Below are 22,465 nucleotides of genomic sequence, written 5' to 3'. Positions count from 1 at the left end.
CCTCTGACTGCCTGGAATGGTAAAGTTTCTTGAGATTAATGTGAACAAGTTGTGAATCTTTTCTGCGATCAGGAGTATGGACTATATAGTTGAGAGGAGATAGTTTATTTGCATGGATTTGAAAGTTTTCATGGAACCGTTCTAAGCAACCCTGGGACGGTGGGTGGTAAGCCGAAGATGTACAATGGTCCACACTGAGGTCTTTCATATTCAAAGATGGATCAGATTGTTGGGCTTTAATGAGCTCATCCTTATTAATGGTCTTATAGTACAGATCTTCTGTGGGTAGGAAGATATTGGAGGTGGTTTTAGATGAAGAGGGCCCATTTCGCACACTGTGACCGGGTGACAGCACAAGATGGGAAAAGATGAGGAATAGTTTAAGGTCAGTGGTGGAGTTGACAGGTAAGGGAGAGTCGACTGTCTTTATGTTAGGAACCACTAGATCTCCTACCAAGTCATTACCCAATAATAAATGAATGCCGCACACAGGCATTGGGTCTTTCCTAATGGCTATTTGCACTTCCCCAGTAATCAAGGGACATTGGAGGTGCACTTTAGCTAAAGGATAGGAAGAATGGGATGAGAGATCTGAAATTAGAACACTCTCATTAGTAAATGCGGTAGATATATCAGGAATGACGTTAAACAGGAGGATAGATTGTGCTGCGCCCGTATCACGTAGTATACGAATAGGGAAAGAACGAGACCCCTCTATGATTGAAATTTTTCCCTCATAGGTGAATGAAGAGAAGAGATCCTGATGGGGCCTTTCCACATTGGTGGTTGCTATTGGTTTGAATTTGGGATCCAGGGAACTACTTTTAGCAATTCGACACTTTGGGTGTTTACAAGTCTGGATCGTATGGCCTGGGTTTTTACAGTAAGAACAGGTAAACTTGGTTGCATCAGGTGGGGTAGGTGTGGGACCTTTCGACCTACCACTCACGCCCCAAAGGTTATCATCAGAGGAAGACCTAACATGTCGGGAAGTACCACGTTCTCTACTGCCCAGTGACTCCACCAGCAAGGCGTATGCATCAGCCAGCTCAGCCGCACGCCCTAAATTAACCTCTCCACGCTCCTCCACATGCTTCAAGATGTGAAATGGTATCTTGCTCTTCCACTCCTCCAGGACTACCAAATTTAACAAATCCTGAAATGTGGAGGTCTCTGTAGCCTCTAACCACTTCTTAAAAAACCTAAGCTTTTCTTGAGCAAACTCAACAAAGGTGTGTGAAAATGGTTTGGTTAGTTTACGAAACTTCTGCCGGTATCCATCTGGCGTGATAGCATAAGAGGTGAGGATATTCTTTTTTACGTTATCATAGTCATCAGTCTGGTCTAAACAGTTATAAACTCTACGAGCCTTACCACATAATTTAGGAACTAACACCGACACCCACTGGTCCTTTGGCCACTCATTCTTCCCGGCTATTTTCTCAAAAGTCCTAAATGACCCGTCCATATCGGATTCATCAAACCCGGGAACAAGGGAAGAAGCAGTAGCAGGGTTAAAAGCAGCTAGTTTCTCTTTTAATGCCACTTCTTTTGATTTAAACTCCGGTGTTAAGGTGACTTCTGTCTCTCTCACCTGTAGTTCTTTCAGTCTAACCTCCTGCTCCAACTTGGCCTGTTCCATCCTTTCCTCATGCTCCAACTTGGCCTGTTCCGACATTCCCTCATGCTCCAACTTGGCCTGTTCCAACCTTCCCTCATGCTCCAACTCGAGTTCTTTCATTTTGAATTGGAACTCGAACCTAGCTCGTTCTAGTTCTAAGGCGTCTACTCTGTGCTTTTTCTTGAGGGCTAGCCAGACCTGAGGCAACTTCTGAGTGAGGACGGGTGGTGGATAGTGGTTGAAGTTTCTTGGACATGGGCGTTAATCGGTCAACAGCGGATTCTTTTAAAACTTCTTGTTGAACCAACATTTCAATTACATGATTTTTTAACATTTCCTTAGTCAGTTGCTGTGAAAATGGGATATTGTAATAGTTGGCTATTTCTTTCCATTCTTTCTTCAGGATATTAACACGTAATTTAGCTACGGAAGGATTTTCAATAAAATCCTGGAGATCAAAACCTGAGGTGGCCATTGTTAAGAAAAATAGGATAAATTAACTAATGGTCAAAAGATAAGATAAGTGGATTACCCTAGAAAATATCACGGCAGTGGATAACCAGAAAGTCCCGGAAACTAACCAAGTTATACCTAGGGAAATTACACTTATGATTATTGTTCTTCTGAGAAGATCCTTAGATAAGGATAAGAGACTTGAAAGAGGAAGGGTGTATTACGGCATTAATATAAAGATCCGGATTAACAACCCTGAGATACTTGAAAGAGGAAGGGCGTATTACGGCATTAATATAAAGATCCGGATTAACAACCCTTGAGTAACTTGATTGACCCCAAATGAGATAATGAGAAGAACAATAATTGAGGCTTTATAATTATGGGGTCCTGGTAGAGCGGGGCGTCCCAAGATATCACTTCACCCTAAACTAGTGACTATGGAACAGCCTACTCTGGAGCGAGGGTACGGCATTAAACAGATCCGGATTCTTCCCTACACTCGATAAGACTTACTACACGACTGCCACGTGTAATAACAGGTAAGCCTTATGACACTTAGAACCTAATATCCTACGTCTGTCACTCTTACTGTACGGTAATACCAATATATGCACACACATATGAAGGAAACTTTAAACCACCGTAAAGCAATTGTGAACAGAAGTGACTGGGAGGAATAATTAACAAGGAGTTACAAGGGAGGAAGGAATATGGCACTTAAGGTCGTATCCTGTCACGGTCGCCATTTGTTACGAGTTGGGGATTTAGAATATAGTTAAAAGTCTACCCAGATCCCAACAGGCAACAACAATAAAATAAACAAAGACAATCGGACTATAAAAGGGTAGACAAAGGATGCGAGTTTTTGTTGTGTATAATAAAGTACCATAAATTCCTTAACAAAATATTCAGCGTTCTATAATTTACCCTTAACCATACTTAACCTAAACATTAACACTATATACATATTTATACAACATAAACAATTTTGAAGCAAGTGGACGTGGGGGAGGCAATATAAGATTACAAATACCTAAGTGCGGAGCTGAGATGGCTGACGAGTAAGGCTGAGTATTGTAGAAGACGGTAGGTAGTCACTGTGCCGTAGGTTTCCAGGATAGGTGATCCTGTGGTCACTTCCCAGAATGTAGTCAACTCTTCTCTAACTCGAGCTGACAAAGAAGACTTGGAGGAAGTGACGCAACAACCAGGATATGGAGAAGGGAAACCCCGGAGTGGTAACCAAGACGAGTCATACTCGTGTCTCGTCCCTAGATGGCGTTGCTCGTGGTGCTGGGTAGGTAGATCAGGACAATAGATGGCGTGGTTCGTAGTGCTGGGTAGGTAGATCATGACAATTGGTGGAGGGGTTCGTAACAAGAGGAACAGCGGAGAGGTTATGGTGGAAGAGAAGTATCCTGAGTGATGAAGAGAAACTGAGGAGTGGTCACTGTGTTAAACCTTGGAGTTCTTGGGTTAAATATTTATCGTTCTTTAAAGGGTTAAACCATAGTCGTCAAAGGGTTACATCATAGTCGTCAAAGGGTTAAACCATTAAAGTCAAAGGGTTAAATCATAGTCGTCAAAGGGTTAAACCATTATAGCCAAAGGGTTAAATCATAGTCGTCAAAGGGTTAAATCATCATCATCAAGGGTTAAACCATTATCATCAAAGGGTTAAGCCATCATCGTTTAAGGGTTAAATCATCATCATCATCATCAAAGGGTCAACAAGATATACAAACATCTCCCACAAACGAAAAAACAAACAAAAGACCTTATCCATCATGTCAGCTGAGGCGGGCATTTGGCTGGCTGAACGCAAACAAAAAAATCTGCTTTGAAAGACGCGACACAGCTTATTGGGTATTGGCAAACAACGTAACGCACACACATAGACCCTGCGGCGGGTGTGTGTGTGTGAAGTGAAGGCTGCCTCTCTCTCTCTCTCTCTCAACACTACCACCTGTCGCTCTCATAACTCCAGGTAAGACGAGGTTCATCATTAACTTAAGTGAGTTCAATTAACCTTCCCTGTACATTAAGTAAGTGTGACGAACATTAACTTAGATTAGGTTAGGTTAAGTTAGGTTAGATTAAGAGTGTTTAATCATATGGTGAAATAAACAAAAGTTCCAAATATTCACTAGGTTCACAAAATGTCATTCACCAATAGATTACCTGTAACTAATTAATTAATACTGACCTAAACTCACCCGGATAAGCGAGGGACATGATTGGTTATTTTTTTTATAAATAAAGTTTTAAGTTTCATATCCTCGTTAAGCATGGAGCGAGAGAGAGAGAGAGAGAGAGAGACACCATTTCTCACACACATTTGGTGAAAACTCTCACTTTAATTCCTTTATGTTACCTGGTAAATGACTTAAAGACCTTGAACATAAATTTACTACATAAGATCAACAATAACACCAATTAGGAAAAAGTTCTAGTATAATCTGGAACTAAAGAGAGGTCAATACACCCCCCCCCCGGCCCAGAAAGTCGATCCTGAAGCAAAGTAGTCTCTAGAATCCACCCACTATCTATCTATCTAATCTATATATCTATCTATCAATCTATCTATCTAATCTGTCTATCTATCAATCTATCTATCTCAGTCTTCTCAAGGTAAACACAATGCTTATTTATCTGTGGTAGAAAGTATCATAATAAACCCCTACGTTACGTTGTTAGTGCGTCTAGTCCTATCTCCTTTATTCGCCAACACATTGATCGTCAGTTGTAACTCATTAACACAAACCAACTCCCAGTAACTGTCCCAGGTGCTCGATAAACTGTTGAGCCATTATAACTTAATTTATCGTATGAGAGTTTAATTATATGACTGTTTAATTACCGGCAGAAGCGTTGTGTATGCGTGTTTCTTCTGAGTATCTGTTCAGGTTATCATAATGGATGCTTATTATTACTGCTATTTATAGGTTATTATCATTAATTTGCAAGGGTTATAATAATTAAACATCGTATTCAAGGTTAGGTTAGGTTAGGTTACACGAGTCTAAAAAACGACATGTTAGTAGACGATGCTACCCGGAATGACATCATGAAAGGGTCAATAACGACTGAGTACTTTTTTATCCATTTCACTTAACTTTTACATCTTGCATATATTAAACTTTTATAATACCCCATCTTATGCTATGGACGTCGAGGAATATAGCTCCAGTTAATTTGTTCCATATGTTAACTGTGGTACTGATTTTATTCTTATTTTTCATATAAAATTGTAACTTTTTCCGCGTCATAGGCATATCAACAATTAGTAAGTAGAGAGTATAAAAATATTTAAACACGAAGGGAGGACAGCCTGTTTTAACTATATAAGCATTAATATAGAGGTAATTCATATATACAGTATATGTACTGTATATCGGTACTTGTCAGCCCAAATTGGTGTGTTGACAAAGTGTAGTGTTTTAACCCCAACAAATGAGTCCAGCAACAAAGTGACAACCACAACAAACAAATTAAAAAAATATATAGGTGTTAAAACATTGGTAATGCAGGGTGGTGGTGGTGGGGCTTGTGTGTGTGTGTGTGTGTGTGTGTGTGGCGTTCAGAGCATACTAAAAACATCTGTGTGTTGTGGGAGTGAGGTCATGAATACAAATTCGCAACTAACTCTCTCTCTCTCTTGCTGTTGAGACATTTTATAGTCTCAGTATGTAGGAAATATTTAAGACTACTAAACTCTTAAGAAAATTATGTCAGAAATCATCAATATGTGAGTGTATAGGTGTGTGTGTGTGTGTGTGTGGATGAACGCAATTAGGCCAAGGGGAGTAGAGTTATTAAGAAATATGACCCCTCTAAAAATAATTCGTTTCTCGGCTAAATAACGTCATGTGGATGTATATAGCACCACTTTGTCACTGAACTAAATAAAGATAGAGAGACATGAATTAAACAAGGCTCAACAATTTACAACATGTACCTTCACTGATGCAAATGGACGCCACATAAACGTTAACTTTGATGATCTTCAGGACTCAGATCACACAAGAGAGAGCCCAGGTTATAATGAAAGATAGTATTGTAAACTTTTCTTAATTCCAACGGACCTTAAATCAGGAATCTTCAATAACCGGAAATGTGAATCATCCATTTGTGTATTTCTGTCTATGACGTCTCTCGTTTCTCTGTATACTCGCTGCTGATTGGCCAGTAATGACTCTGTGGTTCTGAAGTAGTCTGTGATTGGCTCCTCTTGTTCTTCCTCTCACCGCATCGCCGTCTCCTGTAGTGACGTCAGAACTACTGTATATACTAAGTGACACCTTTACTCTTTCTGTATACTTGTTCACAACATGAGTTAACTGTTGAACTATGTCTTTAGGGACAATTAAACATCAGGGAGGAAATACTCAAAAGAATATTGGTCGATATATAAAGAAAAGCTTGATAATTAATGGAGAAACAAGTGATATATCGAAGCGTTCTGTTAACATTATGTGGTGAGGTAGTTTTAAAAGATTTGCAACGCTATGAACCACTATCCAGCCTTTACAACACTGTTTATCATTTATTTTACTGTAACCTTAAAAAGTGAATAAATGTAAAAAAAAAAAAATTAAGAGATTTACTCTATTTTATTTATCTTTCAACACGTTTTTTCCCCTTCATTGTCCTGTTTTGGTTTAATCTTTTACAGTTGTCTAGAATCCGGGAAAATTTCACGATAAACAGGAAAAATATCTGGTTTAATTTACCTGTTTGGTTAAGGGAAAGTTTACATTAGCTATATAGGTTAAAAACTTTTTCTGTAATAATAATAATAATAATAATAATAATAATAATAATAATAATAATAATAATAATAATAATAATAATAATAATAATAAAACAAGTAATAATATCAAAATAAGTAATAATAATAATAATAATAATAATAATAATAATAATAATAATAATAATGATAATAATAATAATAGTAATAATAGTAATAATGGTGGTGGGTGCAGCTCAACATTCACCCACCATCGTCATCTTTAATACCACAACAGCTGTTCCTCCAAGACATTTATATCTCCTCGTAACAATAAAACCTCCAGCGATACTTAACAAAAATATTCAGGTTCTTTTGTTTTTAAAGTTCGCAAAGTTTTTATTTCGTTCGCTAAATATATCCAAGTTTGTTTTTATCTGAGTGAATTGTTAATGAATGGTAAACCCAGTTAGCATTTTACGTGGACCTTCAGACACATTTCTTAATTATTTCCTAATGAGGCACCGCCTACCTGAACTACCTGAGGTAATTAGATTTTCACCTTCCAAACACCACGGCTAAGGATCTGGCTCGACTCCAGCTCCTTTTTCTAATTACTAAAGAGGTTTTGGTTTTACCTCTCAGCCCCCCCCCCTTCCTCTCACTGACGTAATGCCACACTTTCACCAGTTGAGTTTCTCTTCACACTCAACATGGTGAAAAATTCCTGTTTTCTATTTTTTTTCTCCTGATATTTCCCTCAGGATCAAACACAAACAAATATCAATTCCCTTAACAAGTACTAAACAAATACACTTATTAAAACAAATACACATTTATTCTTTTATGTTATTTAATCTAGACTGCTTTAAGTTTAGTTTTCGTGGAGTAATTACAGAATAAAAGGAAAACCCGTGAAGAGGTACTTACTTCCGCACCATAATCTTACCTTCTCATAATGGTCCATTTTTCACCTCGTCTAGGTTTGAAAGTTAGCATATGGTGATATTCAACTCCGGCGTCTATTGTATGAAACGGTGCTTCATATTCACAGTAAAGTTCCTAAACACACCCCCCCCCCCCACAAAAAAAAAACATTCCCATCATTTTACTTCATTATTTTCTCTCCTTGTCTCCGACCCTCCATACATTTCTGGCAATCTACCAAAGAATGCAATAAGAAAAAAACAATATGTAACGAGTGTGTATCGGTCTCCGTATGGCTGAACGATTCTATACCAATCATCTTTTCCCCGTCAGTTCAGTGTACTAGTTTCCAATAGGTAGGGTGTGGCTGACAGAACCTGTACCCATCCCCCCCTTTTCATTCTGTAAATACAACTCAAATCAAGGAGAAATAATGGAGTCTTTTCAGTGAATTTTTAAAATCATTATGTTCCTTTGTTTTATTTAATTTCACATTCAGTTACTTTTGTGATGATCAAAAGTTTGGAATATAATTTGACTTTCAGGGTAATTAAATCTTAAAATAATGACTCTATTCTCAATCCAGTGATATAATTAATCTGTGGGTATAAACGTTCACTTTCTATCTGTCTCCCTCTCCATTCACTGCTACACATATTATTACTCCCTTAACACAAATATACATCTTTCTGAACAACTGAACAATCACGAATCATCTGGTAAGCCCACCGGTCCCTTGGCACATCCATAGAATCAAAAGAAAAATCATCTTATTGTGTGGACAGCCAGAGCTCTCCTGCCTTGCCTATAGCGTGATGGAGAGGACGATGCGACTGACCGACCGAATGATGGCGGAACATTTTACTAGATTATGTTGGTGTGTGAAGAGAGAGAGAGAGAGAGAGAGACACTAGTGGCGTACTTCAACATCAGGCGAGAATGAGAGGGAGCTGGAGTTTTATCGTCAATGTCGGTGACCCATAATCTCCTCTCTCGGATTTTCAGGAGGCTCTTGTCCTTATTTGATGTCTTGAGGAGCTTAGCGAGAAGAGTGAGGCAAGTGAAGTGGCTGTGAGGACGCTACACCTGATGTCCTGGAGTGGTGATAACCCTGTGTACGGTCTTATAAAAACAAAAAACAAATATATGTGTTTGTTTGATTTTATGAACAGCTATTAATGTTACTGAATGTCATGTGTGTTGTGAACGGTTATGTACTTGTGAATATTTTGTGTACTTGACGGCGTTATGAGTTATATGTGTCTGTTCTTGTGGGTAACTCCTGCAACAGCGAGAGACTCAGATTCGATTCCCTGGAGTGATGGAAGTTTGGGGTAAGTTTCTCTGCTCCATTTACCTCTGTCTAGTCAGTCATGATTAAGAATGTGGATAGATATCGATTAGCTGGTCGTATTCGGGGGATAGTGGTTAGAAAGTTCATTTTGGTGAGTTTGTTGATTTTTGTTAAGGTATCTCGTGGCCCGGGTTGGCTCACTAACACGGGATGGGATGTAAGTGTTCAGGCGGCAGTCAACGTTATACAACCTGAGCAATTTGCCAGCGGAGGAGGATTTTACGACAGACCATTCTTGATTACTTTGTGTAAACATTAATCATTGTCAAGGCGGAACTACGAAGATATTACTACATACACGATTGTTTATTCGTAAAACAAACAAATAAAGACCATTTCAATTTACGATATACATCAGTTCTGCCATCATATTACTATACCAGTGTACAGTATATCTATCTATAAATATAAAGTGAAATAATACTTAAAGATCACCTGAGGCCTTCAGGACTCACCGGACAAAACACTGTTCTTGGCTACATGATGACAGAGAATGATGGCGCCATTGTCTCCTGCCAGGGGTGATACACTGTCCGCGGCTCACGGCGTCTTCAGAATGTTGGATGAATGTGAGCATGCACGTGTGACGAATGTAAGTATAAATGTATGATGAATGTGGACATGAGGAACAATAAGCGCGCGGACTGTCATCTCTCACGGGGAGCTGCTGCCAGGGTTAAGTCTTAGGACGTCGACCCTCGTGTTTCATTGTCGTCTTCGTCAAGTGAGTCTGAGTCATCCAACCACTAGAGGGTCTTCTTTCTCGGGGTTTTCCTTCTCGGGGTCTTCCTTCACGGGGTCTTCCTTCTCGGGGTCTTTCTTCTCGGGGTCTTTCTTCTCCTCAATTACTAGTTCTACGTTTCCTCTATGCTCACTTCTATCTCTCTTATCTTTCTTCACTCAGTAGTTGTGATGGTGAGCGTATTAATAAAGTAAACTATCACAAGACTCACCACACGTATAAAATATAACAGATTTGTGTATACATATATACTTATAAATGTAATCTTTCTAACAAGGATAATTTTTACCCCTCACATATAAGTCAACATTAATGCCTTGTAAACTCTGTACTATGTATGTGCTCCTTGGGTTGCATATATTCCGTGTTAATCCCAAAGTGGACGAAATCCTAGCGGCATATCTCATCCATCACCCTCAGTTAAACGACCACCTCACTGACGGCAAGTGTCATTTATTTTCACCTGAAATATGTATTTAATTTTCTGGGAAGCGTTTATCCCCAGCAGAACTTAAAAAAAGAAAAAAAAAGAGGAAAAACGTCATTAATTACAGAGTTAATGCATTAAAAACATAATCAATTACGAGACGAGTCATGAAAATGTGCATTTATTTTGTGTGAAATGTTTCTCCTTGCAATTTATTTCCCGGTGTAATTGTGTTATTGTTTTTACCCGCATGTAAAATGATACCCCGTGATAGTCCTTTGTGAATAAAACACACACACACACACACACACTCACACACACACACACACTCACACACACACACCACTCATGCAACCCACAACACAAACAGAAATATTAACCCTCTCCCCCCACCCTAGACCAGTGTAGAGCTTCATGCATAATACATTGCCCTGGGAGAGTTACATAAAAAATTGCAGAGCTACACGTCACAAAGGTGAAATATTCAACAGCAGTAAAACCCTCAGCCGGTCCATGAATTATGATGGGGGCGGTGGGAGGGAGGGGGATGGGGTTTGCTACCTAGCTAAGCACTTTGCCAACCATGCGCATAAAATCCGCATTTATTCTCATAGTTTCTTACTAATGGCGATATACATCTTAAGAGTAAGTAATGTTCATTTAGTGGGGAAGGTGAGGAGAGATGTTGGCTTGTAAGTATTTAGTTATTAAGCCATTAATTATTGTCTAAAATCACAAGAAAAATACATTGTTTTCTTTATTATTATAAGAAAAAAAATCACGAATATACTAAAACTGAAAAAATATTATATATTACATTAACATCTATATAATAAAAATACCTAATGTTGACTTAATAATTATCACACACGATAAAGGTGGCAAAGTGGTTATCGTACTTGACTACGGACCCATCGTCCCAAGGATCAAATTTGAGCTGATGATTCATTGTGTTGTTGAAATCTGGTGAGAGTTGGTGATACAAATACTTGGCCCACATATCACCAACACCCAACTGGTTTATAAATATCCAGAAATAAAATGGAGGAGAAATATGGATAAAATTCTGTCGTAACCTGTCTGTGATATGTGACGCTGGGTGTGGATCGACTCAGAAGGAATTCAAGTCAGTTCACTTTCTGTTATTTTACGTAAAGAAAAAAAGAGAATGAAAGAAAATATCGATGTATTTTAGTCCGGTGTTATGATATGCTGACGTGGTTTAACAAATATGATTATTTATTAACATAGAACACAACACCAACAACTACCTGTATTTTAGCCCAGGTGAAATAATGCTTTGATTGTTTTCGCTGTTCGGGTGTTTTAGGTATACGCTTCAGCAACTAAGGTACTGCATTATCTACCCACCCAAACTAAGTTAATTTATTTGACAGTAACTGCATAAAAAAAAACAAATAATGGTAATATATTTTCCTGTTTTACGGTCCGGTCTGCATTTCAACAGCTAAAAGTCATTCATTCGTAACGATCATCAATTTCACACACTAGTTAACGAAGAACCCTATTTACAGTTTATGGAGTAGGTGCTAATATACAGGGAACGACCTTGACCTTTGACCCTATAACACATATTAGCTCTGGAAGTCGTTAAGGTGAATAACATGTAGTACATATGCCTAATCTAACCCTTGTGTGAGTTAACCTGAGGAGATTTAACCCAGCCTTTAATTAGTACAGACCACCTGCTCACCAACCCTGTCCATTGGTCCCCCGAAGCATGTGTAACAATGACAACAATCACAGCAAACACAAACAACAAAAGCAATAATAACAACAGTGACTATTTTTTCTCACCAGCAAACGAGTGTAGTTGTTGACAAAAGTTTTTCCCTTTACTGCGACACTAACAAGTTCCTGGCGACATGCTGCTTGCTGACTTTCCCACCTCCACATACTCCCCCACACTACCACATAACCCCACATACTCTCACCTAGACTATACAGTATACAGGTCGCCCCATACACCAACCTGTCCTGAGGCTTTGTATTATTTTCTATTTCCTCTGAACTCTAGTTATTCTCCTCTCTCTCTCTCTCTCTCTTCTGTCTTAGTTATTCTCCTCTCTCTCTCTCTCTCCTGTCTTACTTTCTTTCTTTGCTTCTCCAATTCAACTTTCATTTATTTCATCCTGTTCTTTGTTTTCTTTATCTCCTCTCTTTCTCTCTCTCTTTTCTTCGATTGTTTCTTCGCTATATGGTATTTTTTATTTATTTCTTCTTCTTTTTCTCTTGTTTCTCTTTAATTCTGTCAGTTTCTTAGCGTCTCTTTCTCTCTCTTTCTTTTTCCACTCCTCTTCCTCCTCTTCTTCTCCTCACTTGTTATCGACTCATCAGCTTTAGCATCTACCTATAGGGAGGAGAGGGGGGAGGAGAGGGGAGGAGGAGGAGGAAGAGGAGGAGGAGGGGGGGAGGAGGAGGAGGAGGAGGACGAAGGAGGATTAACTCAATAAAGAACTGAAAAGGGAAGAGAGGAAGGGGAGGGTAAAATACAGAGAGGAAGAAGGAGGAAGAGGAGGAGAAAGAGGAGGAAGAGTTTGTTTTCGAAGTTACCCTTTAATAAATGTTTTCGTTTTCTTTTATATAATTTTCTTGTAATTTGTTTTATTGTTTTGTTTTCTTCTTCTCTTCATTTTTTTACGTTTTTTCTTTCATTTCACATTTTTTTCTCTTATTTTTTGTCTTTCTTTTATTTTTTGTTCGTTGTTTTCTTTGCCATCTCCTTGTTTATATCTTGTCTTGAATAATGTGTTTGTATTTATTTCAAAATATCTCTCTCTCTCTCTCTCTCTCTTCTTTAGTTTGTTTGTTTTTTGTTGTTATTTGATGCGTTGTGAAATTTATTCGTTATGTGCCTAAGTTTGTTGTTGTTGTTAAGTCGATCAATCAAGTCAGTCAAGTCAAGCAGTTAATCAAGTCAGTTAGTCGCTCAATAAAGTCAGTAAAACAGTCAGTCAGTCATTCAGTCAGTGCCAAACGAACAGGGATTTCCAATTTACACTCAAAGTAATATGATTAATCCCGTTTTCTGTTGTTGCTTTTTTTAGAAGAGAGTTTGTCAGGGGAAGACTAAACTAATTGATAAACTCCCAAACTCGTGTAACAAACATCAAATCACCCATCAAAATTGTGTGTGTGTGTGTGTGTGACAGACAAGCTTTCGTAAGTACGCCAGAATATTGATCTTTTTCACAGTTCAAAGTCTTGCATCACATTAACAAGTTACCCCCAGTGTGTTGGTGTACAGGAAGAGATCACTAACACCAGTAAACATTCCTCTACAGTCATATCGTCTGGTGGCTGAGCGACCCGAGGCGGATACATCACCGGAGTCTGCTGTAGTGAAAGGCAACGGCCACTTCGTCTTGGGTCAGAACCTCAACTTAGATGCTAAATGGGACTTCAGGCTCTACGACGTGGCCCTCACGCTGGCTGACATGGAACAGTTTACCATCTGTCACAGTAACCTCGCTAACAGTGAACCACTGTATAGTTTTAGCGAGAACAGTCCTCACTGGAGGTAAAAGGTGTAAGCCAAGTGGTGACGCTACAGCTGGCTCAAATATGTCGCACAACAGACAGAGATATCATGCTGCTGCCAGAGAGACAAACCTTTGTAGGGGAGCGGAGGAGGTGGCGTTGCTTGCTGCGGATGAAGCTACAAGAGGGTGGTCACCACGAGGTCAGGTCTTAAATAGCGGAGGTAGGCGTGGCTTAGTAGTTGACCTCTGTCATGTAAGGTGGCGGTGGTTGACCTAGACCACGAGGCATCCACTGGAGAATTCGCGGGGTCGGCTACTCAGCGACAAACAGCGTTTGCAGGGGAGAAATCCACTACACCTTCACAGCAGCTCTCGCCACTTGTCAGATTTTTGCTGGCACTCTGGTTGTGCCCCGAGACCCGGAGGAAAACAAGAGAGTTTATGACGAGTTTATACAGTTTAACGATCAGTGTATCCAGGGGTGGGCGAGTCTCTATTGGCTGGGGCTGAAGAGTAACTTGACGGAGAAGATTTGGCTTCACTTACATGGCGACTCACCACTAGGCTGGAGGGGTGGGGCTCACCCTCACAGCAGTACCCGTGTACCACCAGTGCTGCCGTCAACTTCCCTTATCTACGGCACAGAGCAGCCTGCGACACCCTCACCTTCAGCATGGCGCCCACACTCAGATAGCAGGGCCTCTTTCGGGAGTCCATCTTTAACCTCCCCTCCACCGGTACCATAACCTGTGTTTGATGGCTACTTGGGTGTTGGAAAGCTGGCGGGAGGAGGGCGTGGAGGTCAAGATGGTGTAGAAGCGGCCCAAAGGTTATCCAGTTGGGTTGACCACTTGGGAGGCTGTAGGTTACGGCTGCAGGTCACAGGTAATGTCTAAGTATAATAACTACAGTTGGTCACTACCCAGTAGTCGGCCACACCTTCTCCCACACACAAGATGTAAACAGTAATGTAAGTGACCTTAATGGTGAGGTGAAAAATGGTAAAATGATACAAAATTCCTTACACTATAATGACAAGTATACAACTTTCATTATTATTATTATTTGTTTATCTTGTGACATAATGTTTGATCAGTATAAACATTACACGTAACTGTAGTAGTTGTTAGAAAAAATTGTTACTGTTCATTGGTACATTAAAATAAGTTGTAATATTGTGTTGAATTATTAACTTGTGACTATTGATACTGACGCTGGCCTGTTGGCGGTGTATGTGTGTGTGTGTGTGTGTGTGTAATGAAAACATCATTGTAAAGGCCTGGCACTTAGGGATAGAAATCCCTTACCAGGCTAATCAGGATCTTAATAAAGGAAAGTCAAGGACCATGGTTTTCTGAGGAATAACAAACAACCGTTTGAGATTGGCATCTCTACTATAAAAATATAACACAAAACTCTGACACCACTCAACAAACATCAAATAATTACGGGAGTCAAACAAATAAGGCAGTCAACAGTTAATGGAGTCAAACAATTAAAGGAAGCAAACAATTAAAGGAATCAAACAAATAATGGGAGTCAGCAATTAATGGATTCAAACAATTAAATGGAGTCAACAATTGACAGAATCGAACAATAAAGGGGAGTCAGCAATTAATGGAATCAAACAATCATAGAATCAAACAATGAAAAATATTTCCTACGGCAGTGGCCCTGGGGGAAGGTTCTGGAACACAGTGATGCACACTCCGGGTAGGGAAGCGTCCATTCAACTCCACACTCGGCGACGTCTTGAAATGGCAGGAGAACACCGGGGCACAGACGGAATGAGATGAACGGACGGTCGTGGTATGCGGTAGTGGTAGATGACCAGAGAGTTGGCAGTTGATAGGTGAAGGTCTGGGGACACAGCCCACAAGTCCAGGACCTATGATGAGATCACAGCCAGAATTTGACGGACAGCAGGGTAGCTAGATAGTGACTGTATGGCGGCTGGGTTGAATCTGCCGGTGAGCCAGATAGTCGCTGCCGTTCTCACCTCTGTCCAACCGCCCCAAGTGTCGTCTGCACCAGCAAACAAGCGAGTTAGCAGCGGTAACCAGCCGGAGGATCGTTTCCGCCCATACAATCATCCATACAGGTAAAAATCTTATATCTTACGCCCATACCACCATTTTGACGCCCACATCATCAACCGCCCATTACCAACTTGACGGCCACTATCAGCTTAACGCCCACATTACCAACTCGACGCCCATACCATCAGCTTAACAAAATGTGTCGGCAGTCAAAGGTCCTCTTTAGATGGATTTGATATTACGCCATTCCAACTGACAGGTGTTATAAAGTCGACAGAAAAACAAATCACCAAGCCTCTTCCCGTACCCTCAATAGCCTCCTCCCGTACTCTCGATAGCCTCCTCCCCCTCGTAGCTCTCCATCCCTCGATAGCCTCCTCCCTTACCCTCGATAGCCTACTCCCGTACTCTCGATAGCCTCCTCCCGTACCCTCGATAGCCTCTTCCCGCACCCTCGATAGCCTCTTCCCGCACCCTCGATAGCCTCCTCCCGTACCCTGAAATACGACAGTAAAAAATGTCTTCCGTGTCGGCCATCACGTGAAGACTTGTCGAGTGAATAACCCAAACAGCGCGGCCCAGGACAACAAGTTTCCCGCCTACGAATGACAGCCCATGGAAAACTATTTTTTTTATTTCTTTAAGGTCCTGTTTCTATTTTATCGAGGGTGGGGGGGGTTAATTAAATGAAGGCAGGTGATTACAAAATCCCCCTAAGCCCATCTGTATTTAAGGGTGAAATGAAGTGTAATAATTTTAATCATTCAATAAAAACATCATTAGCTAACCTAATCTAACCTAACCTCTCCTAACCTAACTTAACCTAATCTACCTTACATTTAAGAGCATTTCAATTGAATTTCAGTTAAAAGGAAAATAACTGACTGGCATCTTGTCCACCATCTTTTAAGCTGGCGCGGCTCCAAGTTAGGATGTAACACTGACCCACAACAAGACCTCGGCCATTAATATTGTCACTGAGACGAATGTGTATTGACGCGATCTATTAACATTGAAATTACACGAACGTTTTTACTTTAAAGAGTTTATATATATATATATATATATATATATATATATATATATATATATATATATATATATATATATATATATATATATATATATATATATATATATATATACACACTATCACCCCTTAAACCCCTGATATAATCCCTTAAAACCATAACAGAAGACAAACAAGTGTATATGTGTTTGTACGTAAGTCTTGGAAGAAAAGATGCCTGTGTTTTTGTGAGCTGAGGTTCTCGCGTCGCCCCAATCCCCCCTCCCTACCTTCATCTTACCTCTCTCCCCCTCCATCCCTCCCCCCTCCTCCGGGATCTGTTTTGATTCTACCTAATTGAAAACTTTTCTTTAACTTCAATCTCCCTCCCTATACCCCCCACCCCTTATCCTCCTTCTCGCTCCTTCCCTTAATGTACCCTCCCTTTCTTCCTCCTTCTCGCTCCTTCCCTTTCTTCCAAAAAAAAATCTTTCCTGTATGTTAATTCCGCCTCTTGTACCGGTGTTAGGGAATATTATATACGGAGCGAGCCAGTTTAGAATATCAATGTTATGTTTTTTTTTTAATATTTGAGATTTAAATTAGTCTAGATGTGTTTTTATAGATGTTTAAGTTACGAGGAATGTTTATCTTACGAACCTCTAAGCAATTATGCCTCTGAACCCATGCACAGCCTCCATCAAGAAAGGCCTTTTATCTCCAGTTGGTCGGGCGAGGTAACGAGCCTACCTATTGTTTGGTCCCTCTTAGGTCCTCGAGTTTTTAAAGTCCCTCCCTTTTAATTTTTCTTCCACTTCACTGACGATTATGAGACCTTGAGTTAATCACTAGAGTCACAGGATAATCCACACGCCATCTTGGATTTGTTGTTATTTCTATATTTAGGTTGTGGAGTGTTGACGAACTTAGGAACTTCTGGTATAAAAGTTTGTAGACAGTGTGTGTGTGTGTGTTTATTGACAGTGTGTGTGTTTGTTGACTCTGTGTGTTTGTTGACTGTGTGTGTGCTTATTGACAGTGTGTGTGTTTGTTTGTTGACAGTGTGTGTGTTTGTTGACTCTGTGTGTTTGTTGACAGTGTGTGTGTCTGTTGACAGTGTGTGTGTGGTTACTGCATCAAGATGGAGAGTCACCAGCCTAAACACACACACACACACGTACAGGTCTTCGTAACCACCACCACCACACATCAGATCCATTTCACAATTAATTTTCAATCTTGCCGCCCCGTCTGCCACCTACACGACCGCACCATTAATCCTAGAGCCTACCCCCACCATCAAACACCCCCACCTACCCCCAAGCCATCAATCAAGCCACCCTTTGTGATGGCTTATCAACTCCCCCACCCCCTCACACGCCCCTCTTAATCCACCAAACAAATCTGTATATTTTTGTACAGTACAGAGCTACTTTTATATCGTTGTAACTGTATGTCCAATTAGGAAGGGAATAATAATAATAATAATAATAATAATAATAATAATAATAATGAAAATAATAATAATGATAATAATAATAATAATAATAATAATAATAATAATAATAATAATAATAATAATAATAATAATAATAAAATAATAACAATAACGTTTAAAAGTATCATTATTATAATATTAATGATAATTATGATTTTCATGATACTGAAATAATGATAATGATAAATATTGTAATACTTATCATAATACCTGTATATAATAATAATAATAATAATAATAATAATAATAATAATAATAATAATAATAATACCAACAACAGCAATGATTATGATGATGAATTATTAACTAAATATGTAAATGAATATATTTTGATACAATTAAGTATTAATAAACGTTACATAGTTAGAGCACAGTTGTTGTCGGCAGGTACATATCATGCATACATAAATATAATTACCTTATATCATATGTATACATTTATGAACAACTTGCAAGTGTTATTTGTACACTATACGGTATGTTCAATTGTTCATGTATAAAAATGTACAAACGTTCATACATACAGAAAGTGCTTGGGATATTACTGAGGTGTGGTAGTGTTGGTAGGCCTGGAAGCAACATGGTAGAGGTGGTAGTGTTGGTAGGCCTGGTAACAACATGATGGTGGTACTGTTGGTAGGCCTGGTAGCATCATCAAGGAGGGACTTAGATAAAGCTAGCGACTCATTGAGCACGTTCTCTCGACCGTTGAGTGTGTTAAGTGAGTAAAACTTTATATAATAATAACACAAAGTTCTCCACATACCTGAACATTTTCCTATTTAATTATGTTTTATTTTGTTATTAATTTAAATTAAATAACTTGCCAAATGTTATTATTATTAGTAGTAGTAGTAGTAGTAGTAGTAGTAGTATTAGTTGTAGTTTTATTATTATTATTATTATTATTATTATTATTATTATTATTATTATTATTATTATACCAAAGAGTCGTACACATCAACTGCCAAGCATTATAAACACCTATAAGGACTTGTAAGGACTCACAAGAACTCATAAGGACTCATTAGGACTCACAAAGACTAATAAGGGCTCATAGGGACTCACAAAGATTCATAAGGACTTACAAAGACTCACAAGGACTCATAAGGACTCGTAATGCCGACATTCAGCGCCTTCGTTACACGGCTCCTGTAAATCCCACATAAAGCGATTGTTGCCATAAATCGTTTTCGTGGCACTGTTGCCGTAAACATACCACTAGCTCAACCTATTGTTAACCGAACCTAACCCTCATAATTAGGATCTTGGTTGACTGGAAAGCCACGCTATTATCTAGGTCGCTGATTGGCCAAGTTTTAGTCCAAGGCACCAATAGTGTGTTGGTTTTACTTTATTGTAAGTTCGTTGAAAAAATAAATGAGATTATGAGTGTGTGTCGCATATAGTGTCATGTGTCATAACAATCCGTGTTATATTCTGATAATAATACTCAGAAACATAAACCGGATATATTTTTAACAATCTCAGAAACAATCACCATCACCTCACCACCACCACCACCATCACGTGACACCAGGATAGTATTTTATTTAAAGGCTGCGAAGAGCAAATTCTGTTAAAACTTTACCTCTTATATTACGCCTCTGCTCCACCACTTGTCTCACCCACCCTAGTTATCGGAAATTGGCAATCTCTCCCCTTGAACCACGACCGATGTGTCCTGGTGATCTGCCTGACTCTCTGCTAGACTGTGTTGCTTGCTTTCGGTATATTATGGGGGTAGTAGTGATTATTTCTTCAAGATTTAAATCGGGTTTAGAAGAGTCCCATGTGTAATGACAAACAAGGACTTTAAAGCGCGCGTGCACACACACTTGGTATCATTTTATCATATTTAAATACGAAAGAAAAATTAATGTACAATTGTTGTACTATTGTATTACAACTAAGGTCATAATTTGTACAAACACAAAGAGAGAGAGAGAGAGAGAGAGAGAAATAAATTAGGTATTTCCCTACGCTAGTTTACGTATATCCTCTTTCATTCATTCCCTTAATTTACCTGCTATGCATTTTTCATCTCTTTCCCGCTCCCAGTTTCTCTTCACCATGGTAGAATGTTTCAGTTTTTTCCTTACCCTTCCTCCCTTGAAAAAAAAAAAAGAAAATCAAGTCTCAGCCGTAATTGGAAACAATAAATTTTCCAGGCTGACAGTCTTCCTCCACTAGGCTACCCGGCTCGCCCTCACCTATATAACTTGCTCCAGTGGAAAAGGGTAAAAAATACGTGGAGTTTATGTATATTTATGATATTTCTGCGCATTGGTTTTCTTCTGGATATTTCACGTAAGAGATACTGGCCAGCGTCTCGATTCTCACAGGTTTATATGATGAATATTCCACGTAAATGAATATGCGAGAATACACTTAACTGGTTAACTTAAAACATAAAATAAAAACTGAACATATCACAATTTGACCAAGGATAGCTGACAAACCCATCAGATACCCAGGTGTACAGGTATGTTATTTGTTGGTGTTATTTTTACTTTGCTGAAGTCAGAAAGACAATTATATTCTTAAAGCTTAAATTACGAAAATTCATACTTGTAAGATCCTTTGAGAATCTAACATCAGGTGAATGGAACAATCTATATGCTCGTATGAACCAGTACATTGCACTATATTTCATGATCAGTTTCCCGAAATATTTTCCATTTTCATAATGTGACGTTTTACTGTTATTTATCGGTTTTCTTTGGCTAACTTTCACCCAAGCTTTCTTCATTTGTTCCCCTAATACAGTGGTTCTCAACCTTGTTTGCCCCATGCACCCCTTTCACCATATGTCAGAATGTCATTCCCCCTCCTTTCCAAGATTGTCTGCCTCAAAAAGTGCATTCCAAATAATATGCATATAATACTGAAAATCCTTTATTTTTTCCATATTAGTATCAGTTTCCCCCCCCCCTCCCTGAAAACCTGAGGGGGGAAATTCCCCCTGGTTGAGAACCCCTGCCCTAATAGGTAGACTTCCTCCACTGAACCTTACATTACTCTTCCACTTGTACCTTACCTTTCCCCTTACTTGCCTCATTTTTCTTCCCCGACTTAAATTCTAACTCTGACCTGCTTTATATTTGTCCTCTAAATATTATATTTTCCCTTAATTTACCTCACCTTTCTCCCTTAACTTGTATCACCTTTTCCCCTATCTTATATTACATCTTCCCTGACTTATATCACTTTTCCCCTTAACTTGCAACACCCCTATCCCTTACTTGTCGAACCCGCTTCAACGTTTACCTACTTTCATATTCCATCATTAACAATATGTACCTCATGGCCGTATGTTCGTTTTGCATGATAATTTGGATAACTGGAAATTAGTAACACCACAAAAAATTGGCCTGTATTTTTCCATCTCTTTCCATCTATAATTATCTCTGAGAACTTCGCCCTCATACCTGTAACGCATGTGCTATAACTCATAAAATGTTCTTTATACTAGAACATTCCAGGTTATCCTTGATAAAATTGCCTGTTTACCATTGTTCGTATACCTGCACTGACTACGTGTAAATTACTTGTATATCTGCACTAAGTTTATTTTTTGTATACCTGCATTGTCTATATGCATGCTGAATAAATGTTAACTTGTGTTGACGATTTTATTGAATATCTATCAATCTTCATTTCCCGTTCCATTTCCCTCGTTCTTTCGTACCAAATATTTCAGTTGCCGACTGCTCTTCGTTTTCTAACAGCGTTATGCATGTAGTGGATTTCTCCCCTACAAATGCTGTTTGTCGCTGCGTAGCCGACCCCGCGAATTCCCCAGTGTATGCCTCGTGGTCTGGGTCAACCAGCGCCGCCATACATCACGGAGGTCAACTACTAAGCCACGCCTACCCCCGCTATTTAAGACCTGGCCTCGTGGTGATCTCTCTCTTTCAACCTACACCAACCAGCCAGCAACACCTCCTCCTCCTCCGCCTGCCTGGCGGTCCTCGCTCCCGCCGGAGAGCATGGCGACCCACAAGCTGGTCCTCCTCTGAGCACCCTCACCAACCAGCTCTCTCTACATCACGCTTGTAACCATGCTGCCTTCCCAACACCAAGCTGCATTGTACATCCAATACAACATGTATACAGAGAGCACATTGCGAGTTTCCTTTCTCCATCCCATCCTGAGT

This window comes from Homarus americanus, unplaced genomic scaffold (genome assembly GCF_018991925.1).
Source record: "Homarus americanus isolate GMGI-L3 unplaced genomic scaffold, GMGI_Hamer_2.0 scaffold33468, whole genome shotgun sequence".
Lineage (NCBI taxonomy): Eukaryota > Metazoa > Arthropoda > Malacostraca > Decapoda > Nephropidae > Homarus > Homarus americanus.
Note: the sequence above shows the minus strand (reverse complement) of the source record.